General features: G+C 36.6%; 2 protein-coding genes across 2 annotated transcripts in view; one reads left to right on the forward strand and one right to left on the reverse strand.

Moving 5' to 3' along the window:
* The window catches only part of LOC105475663 (MET transcriptional regulator MACC1), a 201,942-nt gene that overhangs the window by 156,690 nt on the left and 18,874 nt on the right, over positions 1 to 26,378 (reverse strand).
* Positions 23,906 to 26,378, forward strand: part of LOC105475918 (integrin subunit beta 8) — a 105,766-nt gene continuing 103,293 nt past the window's right edge. Inside the window, exon 1 of the mRNA XM_071094925.1 lies at positions 23,906 to 23,924. The gene's annotated coding sequence lies outside the window, so the exon portion shown is untranslated. The remainder of the gene's footprint in view (positions 23,925 to 26,378) is intronic.

Below are 26,378 nucleotides of genomic sequence, written 5' to 3' on the forward strand. Positions count from 1 at the left end.
TTAAATTAAAAGTAAGTTTGCTGCAAAACTAAATCAACCAAACTGGAAATCCAGCCTTTTTTTTCCACCCCGTGGAAATGTTAAACACATTGTCCCCAAGTGAAATACTTAGTAACAGCAAAATTCTTATGATACATGACACAATATAATTGTATGATTTTTAAACTAGATTATTTTTAGGATAATTCTTGAGCACCTATCTTGAATAAGGCATTGGCTATTTAACAATAATGATTTTAAAACTCTTTGCGGGTACTTCCTTCCAAAAGGCAGGAATTCTTTCAGGAAGATAGGTATGTAGACCTGGAAAGGTAATTAAGCTTCAGAGACAACATAAGCATGATAAATGCCAAATAAGTAAGAAATAATAAGTGTTTTGCCAGTTCAGTTGAGAAAATAATAATAATTAGGGGAAAAGTGGCTATAAGAGCTGATTTCTTAAAGGATGTTAAATTTAACTTGGGCTTTAAAGGATGGAAAGTTATTGGCAAAACAATATAGGATATCAGCCAAGGGTAGCTGCTCAGAAAGATGGAGAGATAAAGTTCCACAGGTTGAAACGGGAGAATTGTTTCAGGAACAGTGAGAGATCTGCTTGGGGCTGTTTTGCATGTGATGGATCTCAATTATTACACACCCTTTCTCACAAAGTCATTTTGAAATGATGAAAAAAAGAAGTTACAAAATTAAAACCACAGGGAAAAGGGTATCAGCAGTAGACCAAAAATGTTGAGGGATTTCCATAAATAGAAAGTAGACAGGATAAGATTGACAAAGAAACCAAAAGAGAGAAATTCACGGTCTACAGAAAAAATCTATTGTGGTGAGAACTTTTCCTGGTGGAGGTGCAGAAAAACTCCAAGCTCAGATTGAATGAGCACAGAGCTGAAAAACGAATTGAGGAGTTATGATCCAATTTATGACACTACTTTACAACTAATTACACTACTATATATTTATATATTAATTAATTATTTAATTAAAAATATTTTTATAAGGTAACTGGAATAGAAATATCTTTCGCCATCCCCATTATACAACTGTAGCTGTTAGCTATAGTAGTTTACCTCTAGGATAAAGTTTATAATGCACTCTGAAAACAAAATGTGGGATCTTTTTTGAGTGGACTCATGTAAAGGATCAATGTCAGAGAGGGCAATTCTGAAAAACTTTGAGAAAGTCCACAATGGATGAGGAGGAAGTTATTTTTAAAAGGAAAGATGACTTTGTTTGACAGTAAGAGATACTAAAGCTCTCTACACTCAATGGCATTTCTCTCTTCTTTTATCAAATGTGAGAACCCTTAGACTGCTTGTCTACTTTGTGCTTACCAATCCTGAGAGAAAGTGTGTAAGGTAATAGCTTTCCCTCACTGACACAGTACCCACAATAGCCCTTCCATCAGGTGCAAGGCCCACTGTAAAAACACACTTGTAGAACTGTAGAGGAAACTCGTAGCCTCTGACTACTAGTCATCCTAGTAATGGAGAAAAATTAGGAAGAGATCACCAAGGATTACAAAATATTTGACAAAAACCAAAAGCATACAAGACAAAGATCAAGACGAATCAAGCAAACATCTAAACATCTAAATTTGGAGGAAACAGATAATACAAGAAACAAAGAGCCTCAAAACTTTTAAAAAGCAATGTACACACTATGATTCAAAAGGGTATTACATCCACAAAACAAGAGCTGGCTGCCTCAGAAAAGGAGAAATTAGAATACCTATATACTAAAAACAAAATTACTAAAATAAAATATTTAATATAAAAGTTGACTAACAGAATGGACCTGAATAAAGACTGAACAAATAACCCAGAAGATAGAGTGTAATAAATTCTCCAAAGACTAAAGCAAAATAATAAAAGAGTAGATTATATGGGAAAGTCAGCCATGTGGCTAATGTATATATGCTCCTTTGACATTCAACTGGAGTTCCAGATGGAGACAACAGGAAAAATGTGATGAAGAAAATAAATAAGAAATAATGGAAAAATATTTAACTGAATTGAGGTTTGTGTCAGTGGGTTTTTCTTCGGGGAACATAAACAGAATCAATCAGACAAATAGGGACCCCCCCCCCAACAAAGAGTACTCAAGAAAGAACAAAGGGTGTTTTAATTCTAAGATGAAGACTTTATCAACCTACTCTGCTAAGCTGACTGTTCTCAACTTGGGGTAGGATGAGGTGGGGTTAGGGCAGGTGGATATTTACCCCAGGCAATGTCCGGAGACATTTTTCATTATCACAGTTGATAGGAGGTGGGAGGGGAACTTCTGGCTTCTGGTGGGTCCAGGCCAGAAATGTTGCTAAACATCCTACAATGCACAGGACAATCGTCTACAATCAAGAGTTGTCCTGCCCAAAATTTTAATAGTATAGAAGCTGAAAAACTGTGCTGATTGAATTCTCCCCCTACCCCTGACCTTAATTGCATTGTGAAAATACTTCCATCCTCCCTGGTACCTGCTTTAGAAGCCCTTCTTCTTTTCTCTGCTCCCAGAAGGTTCTTGTTATGTTTATAAAGCTGTTCTCTCAGAAAGTTGAGAGTATCCTGAAAGTCAACACCATTTTGTGCTTGATGTCTATGAGATTCAACTTTCTCTAGGATGCATTGGAGAAAAATCAATCACTTTTACTTTCCTTTACCAGTACTTTCCTGTGCCTATCGAAGGATCATTTAATCCATGTGTTTGTTCTTGTGTCTCCTTGAGATTAAATGCAAATTCTTCCTAATTTGCAGATATCCTTATTGCTGTCTGTATTATGTCCTAGAGTAGTTGGGGATTTTATTCTTTTGTTTGTATTGTTTTTGTCATTTCAATGGCCTTTGCGGAAACAGGAGAGGTAAGCACATATACTCAGGTTGCTATTTTTACTGAAACTTTCTGATTATTTTTGAAAAGTTACATCCATAAGATGTTAACTATGAAGAATTGAAGAATCACCAGGAACTTGTGAACATATATGTTTTCAGGGTTTGATGGTTTGTTTGTTTGTTTGTTTAAAAAATGATGGAAAGTATTTCCTATGTGTCTTTAAAAATGTATTTTTGATATTGATATTTTTACAAGAAGGAAATTTTCTTCATAGAATCAGATCTTAAAGTGTAAACTTCTTTTAAAACTGGATATTAATAAACATTATCATAATACTTTATAGCCTTTCAGATACAAAGTGCTTTCACAATACATTATTACTCCATCTGACCCTGACAACTCCAGGAATAGGTATTGCTATGACCTTTTAACTGTGAGAAAACTGAAGCCTTGAGAGGTTGGGTGACTTTTGAGTGAAGTCACAGAGTTGGATCTAAGTCAAGTCTTCTAATTATTTAATAAACCTGCTGGTCTACCATACTGCTTTCTTACATTGTATCGGTTCCTCCATTCCATGATGGGGAGGGAGCTATGCAATAATTCAAGTAGAGTATCTTGTATTACACCTTCTCTCTTGATATATCTCCAGAGATGCCAGCCACAGAGCCCTATTAACATGAGTATGCCACTAGCTCATTGTTAAAAAAAAAAAAATCAGTAAATAAATGACAATGCTCACAGTGTAGAAAAACTTCTAAGGAACCTTCTAAGGCATAGAAAAAGCATAGTCAAATCTAACTTCTCGAATATCAGATCAAAGAAAAAATAATTTTTGAAGAATTTTCCAAATGTGGCTTATATCATGCCATGCTGTGTGTACTTCTTCCCAGTGTACAAAACCTCACTGTTGTGTCTTTTGATTCATTATTTCCTTGTTTCTACCTTCATTCACTATTTGGGAAGTTAGAAAAATGACTTTTACTCTCAGTTCTTCTACTTTTTTAGAAAGCCATAGCTTTACTCATTAAAGTACTGATTTCTAGTAGAATAAAACTATATGTTAATCATAATCTCCTTTTCCCTTGGAAATTCAGGCAAGTACTGTGATTTGTCTTGAAGAATGTGGACTAATAAAAAAGTCTTTTCTTCTTCTTTTTTCCTTACTAGAACTAGCCCCTGCACTTAGCCCAAAGGGAAACACCCCCTTTTATTGTTGGCTACACTCAGTGTTGCATGGTCAAAGGAGCATTTACATAAGCTAACAAAAGTTAGCACAGCAGGAACAAGAGAAATATGTGTATGACCCTCCCATGAGAAAAGAAACATTTCTGTCTTCACTGTTTTTTTACAACTGGTATCAGAAATAAAAAATAGCTTAAATGTTTGCTCAGTATTTAATATGTTAAGTAGTGTTCTAAAAAGTAACCACTTTGCATTATTGCCTAGTCCTCACAAAACTCCTTTGAGAATGGTACTATTTTCTCTCTAATCTTACAGACAAAAGAGAAAGGAAGAGAGAGATAGTAGTTTGCCTAGCATGTTGTGAGGCCTGGATTCAAATTCAGTCCAATTATAGCACTTGCTCCTAAATTGTTTGATAATTTCACTTTTTTCAGGAATATAGAAAGTTTTCAATATATTATCAAGATCATTTTTTCCATTTCTGACATATTCTTTTCATGGTGAGTTAATATGCTACTGACTTTTTCATATGTGCATCAGAATTATAGATAGAAACATTAATGTAAATTAAATAAAATTGTTATTATATTTACTACTTTTTTAACTTCCAGGTTTTGTTGGTGTAGCCAAAGTGCTTGCATTTCCTAATTGGCTCCTGACAGCAGACTCTAACTTAGATACATAATGGTTTTTTGCCATTTCATTCAATTCTTTCATTTTCATTTGGTTTGTTCCTGGTAAACTCCCTTTCATATGCCCTCAGGGACTGTCCTAAATCTCTGCATTGTCCTCTAGATCATTACTCTCACTCTCATCTTGAGCAAATATCTATGTCTTCATTTCATAGTCATCTAGTATGAATGTCTTCAGGTCTTTCATTTTGTTAATATGGTGCATTGAATTTATTGATTTGGGTATGTTGAACCATCCTTGTATTCTAGGGATAAATTCCACTTAATCATGGTGAATGATCCTTTTAAGGGGCTCTTGAATTCAATTTGCTAGCACAGGTAACCCTTGAAGAACATGGGTTTGAACTATGTGAGTCCACTTATACGTGTATTCTCTTCCACCTCTGCCACTCCTGAGACAGAAAGACCAACCCCTCCTCACCTTCCTCTTCCTCAGCCTACACAACATGAAGACATTGATGATGAAGTCCTTTATGATGATCCACTTCCACGTAATGAATAGTAAATATATTTAAAAACAACTGTTTTTAAAAAGGTTTTGTATGGTAGATCTACCATCAGTTCTGTTTTCCTCTGAATGAAACATACTTTCTTGTTTCTTAGTTTGTCTTATGATTTTTTTAAACTGGACATTTAAATATACTTCCTTATAATTTTCTTAAAAATGCTTTCTTTTCTTTAGCTTACTTTATTGTAAAAGTATAGTATGTAATACATATACTATACAACATATGTGTTAATCAACTGTTTATGTTATTGTTTAGGTTTCTGGTCAAAAGTAGGATATTAGTAGTTAAGTTTGGCAGAGTCAAAAGTTACATGTGGATTTTTGTCTGTGTTGGGGGGTATATTTTGGGTCAGTACTCCTAATCTCCATATTGTTCAAGAGTCAATTGTACATTGATATTGTCATGCAACCATCACCACCATTCATCTCCAAAATCATCTTGTAAAACTGAAACTCTGTACCCATTAAACAGTAACTCCCCATTCTCCCTTCCTGCAGCCCCTGGCAGCCACCTTTTTACTTTCTATTCTATGATTTTGACTATGATAAGTACCTTATACAAGTGGAGCTTCTTAGATGTTTGTGTTTATGTCCTTCAACAAATTCAGGAAATTTTCAAATATTCTGTGACTTTTTATCTCTCTCTTTTCCTTCTGGAATATCCAAGATGTGTATGCTGGTTCAGTTGATAGTATACCACAGGTTCCTTAGTACTTTGTTTACTTTTTAAATTTCTGTTCTTCAGATTCAATCATTTCAATGGTCCTATCTTCATATTTACCAATTACTTCTTTTGACTTCTCAAATCTTCCTTGGAATCTCTCTAGAAAACTTTTCATCTGAGTTGCAGTGGTCCTACATTTTCCACTGGAGATGTTTCAGACAGTGGATGCCTGGAACTGAAGATAGTACCAAACCCCATTGTCATCAGTCAGAACACATTTCTGTTCACATCTTTCATCCACAAATTTCATGCATTTTTCATCATAACTAAATGCTTGTAATGCATTGTGACCACAACTTTTGCAATTTGAGGTGCAACAGCAAACTCAGTACAATTTTTTTTCCTTCCTCACAATTAGAAGATCCATTCTTATAACAGATCTTAGCAACCTCAGCATACAATTTTTTTTCTTTCTTAATTAAGCCAAGAACTTTCTTTCACCTTTTCACTTAAAGAAAACACTTTACAGTTTCTCTCTGGTATATCTGAATTGCCAGTTTCACTATTCTTGCACTTTGGGTCCATTATTAAGATAAGGGTTACTTGAACACAAGCATTGTGATACAACAATGGTCAATCTGATACGCTAGAAAAAGGGATGATTTATATCCTGGGCAGAATGGAGTTCACCAACATACTCAGAACAGAATGCAATTTAAAACTTGTAAGTTTTTTATTTTTGGAATTTTTCATTTAATATTTTTGGACCAAGGTTGATCGAAGTAATTGAAACTGTGGAAAAGAAAGCTGCAGATAACTAGGGGACTATTGTATTGTACTTTTTAGCTTCAGACTTTCTCTTTAGTTTCTTTTTAGATTTTCTTTCTCTTTATATTTCTACTTTGTTCATACATCAACTTTCTTGGCTTTTCCAGGTTTTTCTTTAGTTATTTGAGCATCTTTAAGACAACTGTTTTTAAAAAGGTTTTGTATGGTGGATCTACCATCAGTTCTGTTTTCCTCTGAATGAAACATACTTTCTTGTTTCTTAGTTTGTCTTATGATTTTTTTAAACTGGACATTTAAATCTAGTAGTGTGGTAATTCTGGAAATCAGATTATTTCCCTTCCTCAGAGTTCCTTAGGGATTTTTGTTTTGTTTTGATTTGATTTGATTGTTGTAGGCTATTACTGTGCTGAGGATAAGCCTCATGTGTAAACAAGGTCTTTTCTGAGCCTCCACCTGTCCCTGGCATTATGGTGACTCTCTAATTTTCCACATATATGCAATTGCTTTTGAATGTCCTAGTTTTTATTTTTTTAATTTCTGGCTCTCAAAAGGGAAAAAAGAGAAAAATGAATGGGGAATGGGATACTGACCCTTTAAATCTCCTGGAGGTCACTTCATCTGAAGGGAAAAGGGCTTCCAACAATTCAGGGAAGTGCAACAGTAACAGATGCCCATCTCCGGTGTTTGTACTTCCATAATCAGAGGCAGCTGTCAGTGATTAGAACACAGATCTCCAGTACTGGAGGATAGGATCTTTATTGCCCACCTTGGTTCCTGCAAGTTCTGTGTAAGCTGTTCTAAGAACACATGCACAGTTGCCTGCCACAAATCTGGGGGTATGGGGTGGGTGGCTGCTGTCAAGCTAAAAGCTGACATTGACTGAAGTTAACCATAATTTACCATCCATGTCTTCCCCTGGAAGTTGCAAACCTTCAGTAGACTCCAGATTTCCAAAATAGTTACATCGAACAGATTCTGCCACTGTAGATGCCTGGCTGGGGAGATGGATGCCTGGTGCTTTCTATTCTGCCGTCTTTCCCGAATCCTCTCATGCCCAAATAAGCCTTTGTAAGGGTCTTTAATAGCTTCTTATACCTGTAATAAATACAAAGACTCTAGAATGAGAATAAGATTTTCATAAAATACTTTTTTAAAGTGGAGATAAAATATTATGTAAGACCATTGTCCTACTGTTTACTCCATACATTTATACAACTTTAAGTCCTTTTTTTCAGTGGTACCAAAATATGCCCTAATATATATGTTGATGAATTGATATTGAAGATTGCTAACAATTTTCATTTTCTATATTCTTTCCTGTAGATTATGCTATTTGATGACTCTCCATCTCAAACATAATAGAAGTATGCTTCCCCTATGGGTTTCATAAACTTCCATTGGCAGAAATGATTTTCCTTGTCTGGCAATATTGTCTGTGCTAACCAAAGTATTTGCTCTCCCAACTTAGAATTTGAAGTTGGGAGAAGTGGCAAGACATGAAAAGCAAGAAGCAAATATTACCGGAGACACCTATGAAAAAGAAATCTTTCTGAAGAACATTTTTAAAGCACCATAATCTGTTTGGTAAGAATGAAATTAATGCACAAAAGTGATAAAAATGGACCACCTGGATGTAGTTTCTGAAATGGCAGGGTATGTGTTCTGGTGTAAAGTACAAAATCTATGTCCTAACCTGAGTAATTTTGTCCCTCTGTTTATGATTTTGAACAATGGTGTAGAAGAGACAGGGGATTCTTCTTTCCCCTGGAAAATCCCTATTTCTTCCCTCTTAGAATTGAAAGGGGCTACCTTTGTGTTATGAGGCTACTGGGGAATTTCAGCTAACTCCTGTGGGGAAAGAGATGGAAGCAAGCATTCCTCACAATCCCACTAATCAACCACGGGTTTCTTATGAGCATCTATAGGATTCCCACAGGTCCCACTGAGGGATAAGTGGTCAAAATAGAATCTCCACATTTAGTCATACTTACTATACTGCCTGTTGCTAACTGTAACAACTGTTCACTCCCCTGAAGCCTGGAGCCAACTGGCATGGGCTAGAAGTTAAGAAACAGCAGGAAGTCTTCATGGTCACCACGGCTTCCTGGTGACCATCTAACACAAAATTAAATAGAACAGTATTATCTTTTAAGCTGAAAATAAATTTTAGCAGTGTTCTTATTGGTTAGCAAAAACTGCATTTGCATTGATGACACAAACATTGTTATGTTATTCTAGTCTAAAGAGAAACCATCTCAGCAAAGATCATTAGAAAATCATTTTAGAAACCACTAGGTCATAAGCATAATTTTAAAAAATAAATTCAAGAGTCTGTCATAATATTGCTCAACCTAACCAAATGAGAATTTTAACAATAGAAAAGGTATTTTCAAAATAATAATCAAGCCTATGATGAATGAGCTAGAAGTACGTGCAGGACATCTTCAATTTGCCCCTCAGATCCTGTACTCATTCTTCATTCAGTTCTGTCCTGGGCAGCTGGCCAAAGGAAGGGGAGAAAGAAGAAAAGGGAGATGGACTATTTCTTCTCCTCTCCTTCCTTATGTGACAGTTAATTTTATATGTCAACTTTGCTGGGCCGCACTGCCCAGATATGTGGTCAAAAATTATTCTGGATGTTCCTATGACAATGTTTTCAGATGAGATTTAACATTTACATTGCTGAACTTTGAGTAAAACAGATTGTTCTCCATAATATGAGTGAGTTTCATGCAATCAATTTAAAGCCTGAGTAGAATAAAAGACTAACTTGCCCCAGAGCAGGAGGGAGTACTGGCAACAAATTGCCTTCACATTTCAGATATGAACTACAGCATCAGCTCTTCCTAGGTCTCCAGCCTGAGGGCCACTCTGCAGATTTTGAACTTGCCAGTCTCCACCATCACATGAGCAAATTTCTTAAAAAATTCACACATATACACACACACACACGCACATGCACACACATATTCGATTAGGTCTATTTCTCTGGAGAACCCTCATACATCCTGCTTCAGCTCTGAAAGCAGGAAATAGAAGCATACCCCACTCTCATACTATAGCTCAGGTAGAATAGCCCCTTCTCCTCTGGTCCAGCGTTCACTAGGTCAGTCTAGTGTCTCTCATTCTTTGATCGTAAGGATAGTACTATTTCCCCCTGTAGCTAGTCTCTTGTGTCTTACCATCCTTTAAGTCCTAGCACTGCCCATGCTTCTGAAAGCAGTCCTTTCATTCTCACCACAGAGGTTGAACCTGGGTTCTCTACTCAAGCTGCATATTAGAATCAGCTGGGAAGCTTTTAAGACCTCCCAACAGCCAGGTCACAAACCAGACCAACTAATGCAGAACCTCTGAGGGTAGAACACAGGGATGTATATTTTTCAAAGCTCCCCAAGCATTTCCAATGTACAGCCAAGACTGAGAACCACTGCATCAATGTCTCTTCATTTGAACAATTTCGGATGAATGTTGTTTCCAGCCAGAACCTGAACAAATGTACTATCATCAAAAATATATATATTTGCTTAAAATCCTATAAGCACTTGTCACCAGTACTTTTCATATGAGTATTTTCTATACTGCTACATATTGTTATTTTGTTATCTCACTTTTAAGACTGTGACTTATTTTTTTTCTCTCTCTCCCATTCTCTCCAAATGTTCCAGCTCATGGCCCAACTCAAAACCTTGTCTCTCAGCCACTGTTCTTAGCTTCTTTTATATATATATGCACATATATATACACGCATACATATATAGTTTATATATACACATGTATATATAAACACATATACATATACACATATACACACATGTACATATACACATATACATATATACACTTGTATGTATATATACACAAACACACAGGTAACATACACAAGCACACATACATATATATATTTATACACACACACACACACATATCCACCCCTCTTTCTAAAACACGGCTGACCATGTTGCCCCATATGATGCAAATTTCACATTTTTGTTAATGATGCTCTACAACCCATATAAGTTGTAACTTCCTGACTAGGCACTAAAACCTCTGCATTCATCACAGTCTGACATTCATTATTCTCAACAATTCTCATCCTCAACCCCTTTCTAATGTCATACACTCTACCAACTGTTATCTGTTCTTTTGACTCCCCTTTCCCTTCACACTTCCTCTTTATGGTCATTTCTCCTGCCTGAACCTCCTCTTCTGTGCTTCAGCAGCCTGTCCTTTCAGTCTTTCAAGACTTACATGTTCCTCCTCAATTAAGACTTCTCTAGTCCCTCTATACTGCTAAATAACGGTAAACCATTATTAACTCTCTTGAGGACTAAGAGCAGTTTCTTGAAGGAAGAGATTTATAAACTGGGACTAAAAAAAAGGGAGGGAAGGGATGGCAAGATGGAGAAGAAAGGTTCAAACAGCTAACATAAAAGCCCAAAGGTGAGAAGCATCCATAGCACAAGTGTGATGCACTGCAAATATGTCTGTAAGGGTAAATGAAGGAGATTGATGAACAAGGGGCCTTGTAAACCTCGTGAGGAGTTTTGTCTTAAACCTGATAGCAATGGAGTGCACAATTTTACAAACATCATTCAGAGTTGTAGAAAATATTTTGGAGGAGAGAAATATCACAAACAGAGAGAACAGTTGTAGGCGCTCAGAGAAATGCAAACGTTCCCAGCCTGAACTGGGTTGGTGGCAGTGAGAATGAAAAGGTACCATTTTCTGCATTTTCCTTAAGGTTAAAAATTATGCTGTTGCCGCATGGAACAGTTAAGATTCAGAGTAAGAATTCAACACCTCTAGGGTTCTTTTGATTGATTTAAATATTATATAAAATGCACATTTATTTAAAAAATAGTCAAATATCTTTAACAACATATCAAATCAATTACCATCAGCCACAACATCAAAAGTCAACCGTTTCATTGTTTTTTCCGAAAGTCACCTCCTGCCACAGTGTTTTCTCATTCCACCCCCTTATTTATTTTTGGCATTTAACAGGTTTGTTAGTCATTTGAATATCTTTGTTTTTACAGGTATATATGTGAATCTTGAAAAACCTTTTGTGAGTCAAGATATGTCAGTATATAGAACTGACGTTTTATGATTACATCAAAGAATAAATATGGTTCAAATGTGGGTAACAAGCGACCAGGGTGGAATCTCCACTGTTGTCACAATAGGTAAATACAATTTGACCTATAACATAACTCAGAGTTAGAACTTTATTAAATGATTTTGCTTTATTTAACGTATGAGAAAGTTATTTACTATGAAAAATTTAAATACTAAACATTTTGATTTCAAAATTATTCTAGTGAGGATGTTACACTGATAACTGACATACATGGAAGAACATAAACTACATAATGATGCCATGTGGTCATATATGTAAAGCAAATGTAACCAGAGACCTTCACCCTCAGAGATATACATGAGTGTCACTCAAACCATCAGTTTGAGTTTGATGCTCCAGATCCTCTCTATGAGGTCTGTAAATGCCTGAGACTTTGCTTGTGGGGTCCCCCATTGCTTCCTTTCTTAGATCTGTGCCATCTGTTAGCCTGGCATGCATCTAGACATGAAACTATAACTTTGCTGGTATCCACAAAACTTACAACAAACATTCTGTCAGTCTAGTAACTTCAGTGATCATAGGAAATTAAGATTATCCATGGAACAGCTGTGTTAGTCCATTTGCATTGCTATAAAGGTATACCTGAGGTAGGGTGTTATAAAGAAAAGACGTGTATTTGGCTCACAGTTCCACAGGGTGTACACGAAGTGTAGTACCAGGATCTGATTCTGGTGAGAGGCCCAGGAAACTTCCAGTCATGGCAGAAGGCAAAGGGGAGCCAGTGTGCCGTGTGGGAGGAGAGGGAGCAAGAGAGAAAGGGAGGAGGTGCCAGGCTCTTTTAAATAACCGAATCTCATGGGAACTCAGTGAGAACTCACTCATTATTGTGCAGAGGGCACCAAGCTATTTATGAGAGATCCACCCCTATGATCCACACACCCCAAGCCCCACCTCCGACATTGGAGATTACATTTAACATGAGACTTGGAGAGGAAAAAACATCCAAACCATATCAATAGCTTTCTTCCGAGTCCTGTGGCCTCTTCTTTGTACCCATTCTCAGCCCTCTCATCTCTTAACTCTGTCCTCCTCTGCTCCCATGTGTACGAACAATCTCATCTGAATGGCACACACACACACACACACACACACACACATACACACACAACAATTACTGAACCCCTCGTAAGGCCAACACTATACCTGCAAGCACTTACTTCACCTAAGAGGTTTATCAAAAGCTTTCTAAATAAATTCTGTTCTCCATCTACTATGCAAATAAAACTGCTGTATCTTATCATGTGTGTAATAAATGTGAATGCAGAAAGCAACCTTGCTTACTAAGCTATGATATTTTGCCCAGATCATAATCTCTCTGGTATTTGCCATTATCCATCACCATCCGTTATTACCTATCACTCATCTTCACAGAGCAAATGCATCATCTTTCTTCAGGAAATGGATTACATTGAGGCAAAGAATATGCTCTTTGTCTTCCAAGGAAGAAAAAATGAAGGAACAGTTGAGGGCTTAGGAACAAACAATAACTACATGCTAGATGACCTCCTAGGCATTTTACAAATACTACCACATTTAATATGCTTTTTAATTTAGTTTTCACAACAAATAAATAAAGTTTTATCATCTCTCTTTTACACAGGTGAATCCTAAGGCTGAAAGAGACTGAGTAACAGCTATTAAGTAAGGTAGTAGAGTCCACTTTTATTCTGCTAATATTTTGAGCTAAAGACTAGCATAGGCTGGGCGTGGTGGCTCATGCCTGTAATCCCAGCACTTTGGGAGGCTGAGGCTGGCATATCAGGAGTTCGAGATTAGCCTGGCCAACATGGTGAAACCCCATCTCTACTAAAAATAAAAAAATAGCCAGATGTGGTGGCACACACCTGTAGTCCCAGCTGCTCAGGAGGCTGAGGTAGGAGAATCGTTTGAACCCAGGAGGTGGAGGTTACAGTGAGCCAAGATCGCACCACTGCACTCCAGCCTGGGCGACAAGTGAGACTACGTTTCAAAAAAAAAAAAAAAAGACTGGCATAAATGCCTAAGTTTTTTTTTTTTTTAAATCCCTTTTGTTACAGCTATGACATCACTCTTCAATATAAATTCATGTCCTTTCATGTGCAAGTTAATCAAAAGTTAAGCAAGAAGTGTGTCTTAGTAAGCATTTAGGTTCACTATAGACCTAAGAATGAAAATTTCAAAGTCCAAGGCTTAGGATATCACCTATTTCTATAGGAGATAGTAACTGGGGATACAGTCAAAGGTCTACCTTAGTCAAATCATTCCTTCATTTTTTTATCTAACACCATTGCTTTATTTCAAAGTCAAGACGAAATTCGAAACTGAACATGGATTCTGTGCTCTAACCAAGTTCTGTGACCTTAACATATGTAGCCAGACTTTTACCACTCACAGTCACCTCCCAGACAGAGGAAATGACTCATCATTTTTCAAAAATGGAAGTCTTAAAGTTAACATAAAATATCCCATGACAAAAATATCTTTTTATATGTAATATAGGAAGTATGAACTGGTGTATTTTTATAAATGTAATTCATTTTCAGATCTTTAATTCTCAAGTATCTCTGTCAAAATTTCAATAAAAGTAAACCCATAATGGAAAAATAGACTATTAACAGAAAGGAACATCTATTCTTGGGTTTAATTACACATGTAAGTTTTATATAAAAATTTTAAACTTTACTTATTTAAAGATGTGCATCTATTACAACACCATACCTCCAAATTCCACAAAATTTTTAAAATTGTTGAAAAGAAATAATGATGTACTTTCTTTGATTACAGATAAGGTATGATTAATAAAAATACGACTATACTAATTTTGTACTTAAAAATTTAGACAATTTAAGACTCAATTTGAAGGGGTCAATTGAAATTATTAAAAGTCAGACTGACCTCACCATGAACATTCAGCAGGAAAAAGCCATTTTCGAGGAGCTAATGTCCAATTCTCTCTCTCTCTCTCTCTCTCTCTCTCTCTCTCTCTCTTCTCTTTCTCTCTCTCTCTCTCTTTCTCTCTCTCTCTCTGTTCCTAAGCCCTCTTTCGTCACATATATATATGACGGTGTTTTGCTCTTTCACCCAGGCTGGAGTGAAGTGGCACGATCTGGGCTCACTGAAACCTCTGACCCCCGGGTTCAAGCGATTCTCCTGCCTCACCCTCCCAAGTAGCTGGGATTACAGGCACCTGCCACCACACCTGGCTAGTTTTTTGTACTTTTAGTAGAAATGGGGTTTCACCATGTTGGTCAGGCTGGTCTCAAACTCCTGACCTCAGGTGATCCACCTGCCTTGACCTCCCAAAGTATTAGAATTACAGGCATGAGCCACCATACCCAGCCCACAGCACGCATTTTTATATTATAAGGTACAACATCTCAGAAGACAGAGAGAATAGCTTCAGATATGAACCTCAGAAAGAAGTTCAAAAGGCACAGAGATCTGCTTCAAAAAGAAAAAAAGAAAGTTGAAGGTCTTGCTCCAACAGAGGGATTTGCTTTAAATCACTCCAAAAAGAATGACCGGCTGATATCCAAAGAAGAAAAAGAGCCTTTGCATTCCTGACATCTGATATCTTAATGCATGATACATAAAAAGCAATATATTTCAAGGACACACTAATAATCCCCCATGCAAAGGGAGGATTATCCTCTCAGAGAGAGAGGGGGAATAAGGGGAAAGAGAGAGAAAAAGAGAGAGAGAGAGAGAGAGTAAGTACATACACAAGCCTGCCTGTTACTGGAGGAGCATGGGTGCCAGGATCTTTGACCCAAGGATCCAAAAGCTTGGCTGAATACAGCATTTCAGTTGTTCCCCGAAGTGAAAGCAGTAAAATAAAGACCAAAGGAAGCTCTAAGTTTAAGGTCAAGACCGAATTGCATAAGAACCAAGAATGTAACCTAGGGTTAATGCCTGGTGGAACAAAAAATTACCCAGCATTTTCAGGGTGATGGCAGGCTGTGAGAAGGCAGGTTGTAGAAATGATAAGGTTGTTTTATGGCATGCTTTTATTGGCTGCGTCAGAGAGAATGTGAGGGCGTGTTGGGTATGTCCTTGAAGTTATAGGACCTTGGTTTACATAAACTTTGTTGCACATCCAGTAATAATAGGCAAGGCATTTCTTATTCTTGGTTTTTATTTTCTTTTCCTTTGTTCTGGCCTTTTTTCTGTAATTCCTGCCTTAGTTAGTGACACCACCACTCCCCTCTTTGAGCAACCCAGAAAGAAGGCAGTCATCCCAACTCTTCCTCATGCCACCACATGTAATCTTTGTCTTTAAACAGACTCAGTGTGTTTCACTTAAGTAAATGTATTTGGAAAGAAAACTTCATATTACTTACTAAAAGGGAAAATGACTATCAGTTCTATAAAAGAAATCTATTTTTTAATTAACGAAAATGAAACGACATCATTAAATGTTGGCAGAAATTCACTCTGTCTTTGTTAGAAAGACTGATTAGAAAATACCTTTTAAGGCCAGGCGCAGTGGCTCACACCTGTAATCCCAGCACTTTGGGAAGCCGAGGCGGATGGATCACCTGAGGTCAGGAGCTCGAGACCAGCCTGCCCAACATGGCAAAACCCCATCTCTACTAAAAATACAAAAACTTAGCCAGGCGTGGTGGCGGGTGCCTGTAATCCCAGCTGCTCGGGAGTCTGAGGCAGGAGAATCAGCTGAACTCGGGGGTGCGGAGGTTGCAGTGAGCTGAGATTACACCACTACACTCCAGCCTGGGTGACAAGAGTGAAACTCCATCTCAAAAAAAGAAAAAAAATACTATTTAAGACACAGATTAGCATAAATCTAAGCCTTTCTCCTGAAGTTAATGAGAAGGGGTAACAGGTAATTGAAAAAATTTTAAAATCATGTGACAATATGATTTCATGCTTCATCCTCATACAACCAAAATGTTTTCTGTAAATGAGTCCCTCACTTTGGGAAGCACTGGACTATGGTATACAATTCAAACTCAGTAGCCTGCTATGATCTTACTCCCAATTCCCTTTTGATCTGATTTCCTGCCACTCAGCAAGTCATATTTACAACTCTATTCATGCTAAAGGACATATCATTTGGCCCTAGGAATTCTCCATCGTGTCTACTGAGAAACATATTAGGCCTCTGAAGAGGTTCTAGATGTGAAGCTTTCAGAGACCCCACCCAGGCACCTTTCTCCTTAGTATGAGCAAAGGCGCTAGTCAGGCTCCTCTGAGTTCTCTTGTTGACTAGGCCTCAAGCTTACCTTTCTAGGTTGAACAAACACTAAGACAGTTTCTAACAGCTCAACATTGTTTACTTAGGATGAGCCTACCCCCCCACTTAAAGTGCAAGCCTGATAATACTCAAGGCTGCCAAAAGAGCTTCCTGTTGTTCCAACCAACACCTGAAGACCGGGATCCCGGTTTCCAGTCTCTGCGGGAGGGGAGGGGCCGGACTTCAGTAAACAGCAGTGAACAAAACTAGATGGGTTTTACGTGGACTAACCTCTTTTCCGGATTTTTATAATTTTTCATTTTCCTGAAAAACTCTATGGAGTCCCCACGCACCCTTCTCCCTGATCCTTCATTCTCCCACCTAATCACCTCTGTACAGGTCAAAGTTGAGCTTAGTTCACATTGCACTCTTTTCCCTATTGTAATAATATACATTAATTCTTACCATTTTATTTAGTGTTCAGCGTTGTTAATCTTTCGCAGCATTTCATAGCTACTTCTAATGTACTATATAGTCATTATTCACTGAACTACCACTCTCACCCGCTATGCTGTGCTCTGTTCTGTACTCCGAGTGCTGAGGTCAGCCCCCGTATTGTGCCTCCCATATTAGAAATGGCAAACATTCTCTTTACTCACAAGTTAATAAAGTGAAATAATAACACAATGTATTTTGTCAGATAAGTACCCATCTACCACTGAGGTGGTATTTTCTTAAGAGCAACCTTTACATTTAAATAACTCTTAAGAGCAATCTTTATGTTTAAGTAACTTACATTTAAATGTGCTTAGAAAGGGGGAACTAAGTTACCTGACTGCTGTGAACAGGGTCATGAGGAGAGACTCTAACACACTGGTTTAGTTTTATTTCAACTTCAGAATCATAAGAGGGACATTACACATTGCATCAAATTCTATAGTGTAAAAAAAAAGTAAAAATATCAGCTTACTTTCCTTCTTTCTTAGTTTGTCGGTGTCATTTTTAATTCCAACGTTTTGTTAAACCTCACATCTTCCTCTTTTGAATTTCTACTTCCTTTTAAAATGGCAATTGCCATTTTTTTTAAATATCTTTTGTCTTATATTAGTAAGAGCATTTCTCTATAACATGGGGAATTTACATGTGGGTTACAGTGGAGACTAGATTTTTACATCAAAATTAATTTTGTTTTATTTGCTCCTAATTTATAGGTGAAAATGCTATTTTACATGGAAACCTATTTTGTTCCATAAAATTAAATGAACCATAACCCAGAAGTGCAACGAGACACACACAGCATGACCACATTATTTCTGAAAGCTGAAGAGTTGCCAGTCTGCTGATCTCAGACTTCTTGAACCACATCGTTCAGTTCAAATTGTTTCCCTGCAATAGCTTTGAGTCCCTGCCAAACAGCCACTGAAGGACTCTGAAAAATACAAGGTAAGGAGATGGCACCTAAGAACATTTTTTTAAAAATGTTAACTCTTTTTATTGAAGTTTATTTCATTGCTTTTATCAGAGAGACTGATGTCACATCAGACATTTTCTCACGTAAAGGTAACATGCAATAATTGCCAAGATAGCATACTATTCGGAACGTGGAACCAAATGTGTGGCCTGCATGGGCATTCTTCCTTTGCCAATAAATTGCAAATGCTTCTTTCTTTCTACAAGTGTACAATGTTAAACATTAAATGTGGAGGTCTTATTGTGGGTTGATCTTTAGCAAATCAGGTCTCCTTTCTGTTTTCAGTTGCTGCCACTATCACCTATGCGCAGAGTCAATGTTAATAATGTTAATGAAACCAGGCAATATATTAAAAGCTTTAGCCACAATCATTAACTCGAGTCTGGAGTAAACCATGTATTCCAGGGCCCAGTACGCAGATCGCCTGTGGGTGTCAGCAAGCTGCAGCCACTCCGCTATCCAACAATGCTGTTACGTAAACTTCACTTTTGGGTGTCTGTCCCTGTAGGCATCCTCCACTCCACACCCTAAGTTAACCATCACTTGTTGAACAGGGGCCCTGCCTCATGGCTAGTATTTGGCCTTGAACTTCACACTCCATTCCCTGAACACTGGCTGCATCTTTGCTTCCAACTGAATGGGCCCGTTCCTTCTCTTGCCTAGCACTAAAGCCGTAACATTGCCTGCAATTCCTATTGTTATATCCTCCCCACCACATTCCAACCCCTGATAAATCATTCCTGGCCCAGAAACGCAGTTCCACTACCCTGGGATATAATGATTTGGAATGCTGGTGACTCACTCGACTTTTAGACCCTTAGTCCTAACCTCTTTGTTCTTTCTTACTTCTTTTTCCCTGACTTAAGACCCAGCATATGTCAAAGCAGATATGGTATGTAAGATAATGTCAGTGTGCAAAAAGCGCTCATCATATAAAGAAACTTAAGTGTATCTTTTAAGTCAATGCAAATAATCACCACAATATGTTTTGTGGGTTTTAACTTTTTTAATGAAAACAAACTTTTGCATTTTCTCTAATGAGAAAACAGTATAGTTCCCTTTTATTTATTTTTCCAACATTCGACAAGGCACAGGATCAAGTTATTCTTTTTGAGATGCCATAATATGCCAGGTATTGGAATGCCCAGCTAGCACTTGCATTGTATAGTTAACATTGTGCTATAAGCATGGTTCTTCCTAAAAGCTTTCAGTACTGTTTATATTTTGTGCTGCCCAGTTCCCATGGTAACGTGTTTGTTCCCATGGAGAAACAAAAGTGAACACCTAACCAGGGTTGAACTTGAAGATATAAAACTTCACTCAGTAGATAGTTCACTCAGAGGCTATTAAGGAGGAGGAGAAAACAGAAGAACAGAAAATATACCTAGGTTTCTAGTTCCAGTTCAGAATTAAGAGACTACTGATTTACTTTGACCTGCTGTATAACAAATTATTCTTGGTGTCGGTGTCATTATTTGCAACTTTAAGGAGACCTTTTTTTTTTTTTCTCTCAAAAGCAATTTTAAAAGTAACTACTGGCAGGCGCGGTGGCTCACACCTCTAATCCCAGCTCTTTGGGAGGCTGAGGCGGGTGGATCACGAGGTCAGGAGATTGAGACCATCCTGGCTAAGACGGTGAAACCCTGTCTCTACTAAAAATACAGAAAATTAGCCGGGCGTGGTGGTGGGCGCCTGTAGTACCAGCTACTTGGGAGACTGAGGCAGGAGAACGGCGTGAACCCGGGAGGCGGAGCTTGCAGTGAGCTGAGATCGCGCCACTGCACTCCAGCCTGGGCTACAAAGCTAGACTCTGTCTCAAAAAAAAAAAAAAAAAAAAGTAACTGTTTAGACAAAGGGCCCTTTTTAATGGTGATTTGCTAGTTTATCTTAGCAGTTTGGTCCTTGTAGTTGCAATCTGTATTTCCATATTTCAAGAATTTTTGGAATTTTCATAAAACCATCTAAATTTAAGTAAACTTGATTTATTAAAATAACTATAAACTAAAGCAATAAGAATGTGAGCAAATGAGTATAAGATTATCTTTAATGAAAACAGATTCTTTTGCTTTTTTTACTGCCCAGAATTTTTCAAGCCTAGCTATTGCCATATTATGCCATTTGAAAAAAGCTTGAAAGCTGCAAAAGGATGTAAATTCAGCTTCTTTGGTTTAACGTGAGGAAAGTTGATAGCCTTTGTTAAGGCTAACACTACCATGCCAAATTCCTAACAACGTTACAGCAGGATTTTGAATGCCAGTAAACTAATTCACATCCATTTGCAAGCTCCAGTCAAGTGGCATAAACCCCACTTGCAGAAGACAAAGCAAAATGACTGGGCTCCTCCCGCCGCTCTGGCTCTTCACTCTGCTGCCGCCCTCCCTCCCGACTGTTGATGTTTCTTCCCCCACTTTATAATCTAGACACTTGCTCCCTTTCCATTTGATACTACTTCTTTGTTTGCTGTTCTTCAGCCTTCTTTGTGCTTTTCTGACCTCCTTTTTTTCCATTCTCTGCCGCTGTTCCTGTTCTACATTTCATCATTTTTTTCTCCAGCTTAACTTTTGTGCATTTGTGCATTACGCTCTTCCCACGTCAATCTTTAGCCATTTTTGTATTGTCCTGACTTTCATTCTTCTTCTTTACCTTTAGTTTGTATTCATTCTGACCACCTTTTCTTCTTCTCTTTGCAGCCCCTCTGTTAGATGTTCGGCATTTTGCTCCAACTTTAAAACAAACAAATATATATATATATATATATATATATATATATATATATATATATATATATGTAGTTCCTGGATGACATTCTTTTCTCAGTCCTTCTGTGTATTATTTTTCCCTAGTTGTTTAAATCCCAGTCCCACTGACTTCGTGCAAACGATTATGATTAAAGCGATTTTAAATATTTCTTTAATATAGTAAAAGGTGAAGAAAAAGTTACCTTAGAAAACAGCATTCTAAATAGACTGCCTTTAAAAATAAATAAACAAATAAATAATAAATAAATAAATAAATGTCTGTCCCATTTGTAGGTTCACAGGGAGTAATATCAATGAGATCTGCCATCTCCTATACTTGTCTACATCAGACATCATTCACCCCAATCAAGTAGTGAAGAGTGAGACTCAAATCGGCAAGTCTATCCTGCTGAATTGCTGCCACTCAAGATAAAAATAACTTTCTTACATTGTATGGTCCACTAGCAAGCAGCAGAATAATGGTGTATCCCAAGATTAGTTGTGGTTTCTGGAGTGATTATTGCAGGGAGATGGAACAGAAAAGTTTTTTCTCTTACTTACTTTTGTGTGGTATTGGAGACAGGAGGCGTGTCCATCATTTTTTACTGCTTATTACATACGAAAAATAGAATAATGAAAGCTTTCACAATACGGAGGTTTTCTCTAATCTCCTATCATCAAATAGGCATACATTTTGAACTGATTTTTTTTTTTTTTTAAGTTTTGGGAATTGGATGTTCACCTTTCTTTTATTGACTTTCATCTAATTTTCAAAAGTGTGCAATAGTAGATTGCATGTGAAGGTAAATGGTCCACTGAGATTTAAATGCATTGCTTTGAACTAAAGAGATATAAAATTCTGATATCTGAATTCTTCATGGCTATATACATGCTTACTAAGTCCTTTTGCATAGTGGCAGATTCTTTATGCTTTTGGCATATTTGAAGTTAAATTTTAATTCATATTACATTTATTAAGTGCCAAGAAGACACACTCATCTACTATTTTAGAATTTTTTTAATAAATTCGCAGTCTTGTAAGTTTATGAAAAAAATATTGACACCATAATATATACTGGTTTCATAGCACTTACAGACTTGGTAAATTTTACCTACAAGAAAATCAGAAAATCAGTTCTTTGTGTTTTTCTTAGTTTACTGTTTTTGCATTTAACAGTTTTGACCTTGATTAAAGACTCCAGGTTTTCTGGGGGACAGTGTAGTTGACTTAAAATCTAACCACTATTATGCAAAATTTTAGTTGAGAGAAACTATCTGTATCTTCTTTTTTTACTGCTGTGATTATAGAGCCAACACACACAATCATGTAGGTTAAGCATTGCTAGGGAGCCATTCTCACCTATGTGTCGGGATTCATGGGATTCATTTTGCAATTCCCACTGCAACTATGCCATGAGTTTACTCACCAGATGGAAAAAAAAATTTCTGCTTTGACAATGTTGAATGAAGTCTTGCTTTACTCTGTAAAAGTATAAAATGTAACATTTTTGGGTTGAGGGGACACTTAGAGATCTTCTGGTTCTCCTCTTTGGTTTCATAGAGAAGGAAAATGTCTCCACAGAAATAATGACTCCTTACCACAATTTTATCACTATATATATATACCCTAAGATTCAGGATTAGAGATGGCTCTCCTGATCCCTGGCCTTGGGAATATCGTTTTAAAACCATTCATGGCGACATAGAAAATATTACATTTCTATCACGTAATTTCATAGATACAACCTTCTAAGTTTTCAGCCTAATTTTCTTCCTAGACAATTTTGTATTGTAAATTACTAGAGGACAGAAATAATTTCTAGATAATTCTGTGGGCAACTTGCTGTGTAATCCAGCAACATACTCAGTAGGTTTTTTTTGAGAGAGGATGTCACCATCTTCATTGATTAATGTAGTGGAAAATATTTAGAAAAGGAGCTGTTTCATGCTACTCTGGCATCTATATTGTGAAAGTGTGATTTTGGAATATTGACATTAAATAACGGAACTAGAGTTTCTTAGGAATTAAAATCTTTATTTTCCCATTAATTTGTTGGGGAACTTCACTAGTTTATTCATCTTCTCTATGGAGGTTTTCTTTATTACTATCAACCCACACTTTCTCTTTTCTTCTTTTTTATTACTCAACACCAATGTGTGGTTTTTAATATATTATTTTAATTTGTTTCTGTTCTCTTGCTGCATGTAGAGAGCTTGTCAGCTCCTTGTGTAGCGAGTTTGTCGTTTACTTTGTTTTCGATCCTCTATGATGCTGGGTGTGTATACAGCCATTGCTAAATGTGTACTACTTAAGGTGACAAGAATTGAACTAGAAACACTTCAAAAAAGGCCTAATTAGAAGCAATTACCAAATTTAGTCTGTGTTGCCCAAAAGCCTTATCAAAAAGTGTACATGAATCTAAATGCTAACAGAATTAATGGCTAATGAGAACATTTTTACATAAATATTACTCTAAAACAATATCTAATAGTGATGCCTAAAACTTTTTGAGTAGATTAATGCATACTGATGAAAAGAACAAACAAGGAGTTGAAACGAGTGCATGTCATCACAAAATCATAATGCCTTTTAAAAAACATTTTATCCTTTTCTTTTTTTCTAGAACTGAAAGGGGTACATGGCAGATACAATCATAAACTTTCATTTCAGAGAGCAATAAAAAAGGAGAAGAAGAACACACTGGTACTCCAACAAGTCATAGTTTCTGCCAGATGTTGCAAAAGTGAGTTAGATAATTGACCTTTCTTCTGGGGCCTGTGTCAACTTTGAATGGAGCTTTCAATTGCACAATAAGCATCTGGACAGTTTTGACATCTTTATAACACTCTTTGAGTTCTTAAAAAGCTACCATTTTGTTTAAAGATGATTTATGTGAAGATTAAAACAATTACTTAAGTGCTAAGAATAATTAATCCTGTAACTCAATATCAAATACCATTGTCTTCCCAGAACTGGGTCTCTCACTACTAATCATAATCAAGATACCAACTGTCAAATCAAATCAAAATTAAAATTTGATTAATTATTTGATGATATTAACATTCAAATCTAGCTCCTTCCCAGGCCTAATTTTGTCCTTGTGTTTGCTTTGAACTGAATTATTGTGGTTTAAATAGCCCGTTTTACATGACCACTTTAAAACAAGATCATAAATTCTCATAAAAACAGGCTAAGGAGTTCATAATCATAGCTCTTGGCCGCCACCTAAAGGTTTCTTTCTTGTTTTATTTTACATGAGACCTACTATGCATTCCTTTTAGAATAAAATTGTCTTGTCATCACATGTTTCTACATAAGTACAGGGTAAAAAGACTTTTTCAAGTATGTTTTTTCACCTTTATGTATTTAAATTAACAGCATATATAATTATGTCTACTTTTCAATTCATTCAACACACACAAAAAAACAATTTAAACCAGGTTCTTTTAAATGGCCAGAAAATCTTTCATGCATTTAAGAAATAGTGTGTTCTTATTATGTATCACCCCCATACCTAGGCCCATAATGAAAGAAATTTAATTAAACTCATGTTTACTGAACCACTGTTGAATGTAATGTAACAGAAAACTCCTCAAATTCCAACAAGAACATTAACAGATATAACTTCTTCATTATGCTTGAAAGTAAATGAGATACTATAATTAATGATTCTTGCTCCATATCCTATTATCACTTCCTTTATTCTCCTCCTAAAAAACACTTGATTTAATCAAGCTAAATATCTTCAACACCTTACTTGGACTCTGACAAAGTCAACTTTGGAGAATGGATTTATGATATCATAGGGAAAATTAGTTATGAACTCTACAAATTTCTCATTTCAAAGCTCATATGGATAGAGCATCTATGAATCACCCGAATTCTTGTTAAACATATAGACAAGTTGCATTAGCACATGCACTCTCCAATATATATTCCATGTACTTACCCTTGATTTATTTATAGAACACCATTCATGATTTTATTAATTCAAAAAATATTTACTAGGCACCTACTATGTGCCAGGCACCCATCATTATCAGAGTTCAATAAAGCGGACTGGTCTTTTCCATCATAGATCTTGTGAAGGAAACAGAAAATGAACAAAAAAATAGGTAAAACACATAAAGATACTGGCTACAAAGGAACTAAATATCATATCATAATAGAGAATAGTTCTGGGGAGACACAGACCAACAATAGGTAGTTAAGTCAAGAAAGGCCTCTCATAGGAGACAGTTTTTAAACTGGGACCTGAAGAATAAATAGCCAGCTCTGCCAAGAATAGAGAGGAAGAGGTGGAGGAAATTATGTGTGCAAAGGACAAATACTAACAGAGGGCCAAGGGAACTAAAGCAGAGTGAGCCGAGGGGCGTGTCATGGATGGGATTAGAGAAGTAAGCAGGAACCAAATCATGCAAGGCCTTGAAAGCTATGGTAAGGACTTGGGGTTTTATTTGAAAGAGATGGAAAGCCATGATAGTAGTTAAAAAAGGAAGTAAATTGATCTGTTGGCTGCCTGAAGAAGGAATTAGAGGCAGCCAAGAGAAAAGGGAGATAGAAGTCTATCACAGAAGTACAGGTGGGAGAGATGATGGTGATGGTGACATGGACAAGGTGGTAGCAGTGGAAGCAAAAACAAGTGATCACATTTGTGATGCATTTTGGAGTGAGGCCTTGGTGGTAGATCAGATGACCCTGTGGTTCTGCCGCTCCTTCCCAGCTTGTTAGCATTTGCTGCCATAACTTTGAAAAGCTGATATAGTTTTCCATATAAGATTTTATACCACACCCAAGCTTTTAATTTAGATTTTTAAATTTTAAAGAAAATATCTTAATAGAATGACCAATTTGTACATCAAGAAACACTTATTATCTAGTATCTTCAGCAAATGAAATAGTCCACAAAACTAATTTTATAAATAATGGAAGTGTGTCTATTAAAAACATCAAAGCTTATTTTACTTTAACCACTTTGAAATAATTATTTTCTAAAATTGTTCAATATTTCCTTGATCTTTCAAACAGAATATATTCAAAATAGTTAAGCTTTTCAAAAACTCAGACTTATTGTGAAGAAACATATATGAAACATACCTCTATAGTATGTAGTATGGCTAAAAACAGTGAGATGTAAAACCGAGTTTCCCCACTCTGAAAAACTGAAAACTACCTTGCTTTGAAATCACTACATTTT

The sequence above is a fragment of the Macaca nemestrina genome, chromosome 4 (genome assembly GCF_043159975.1).
Source record: "Macaca nemestrina isolate mMacNem1 chromosome 4, mMacNem.hap1, whole genome shotgun sequence".
NCBI classification, from domain to species: Eukaryota; Metazoa; Chordata; class Mammalia; order Primates; family Cercopithecidae; genus Macaca; species Macaca nemestrina.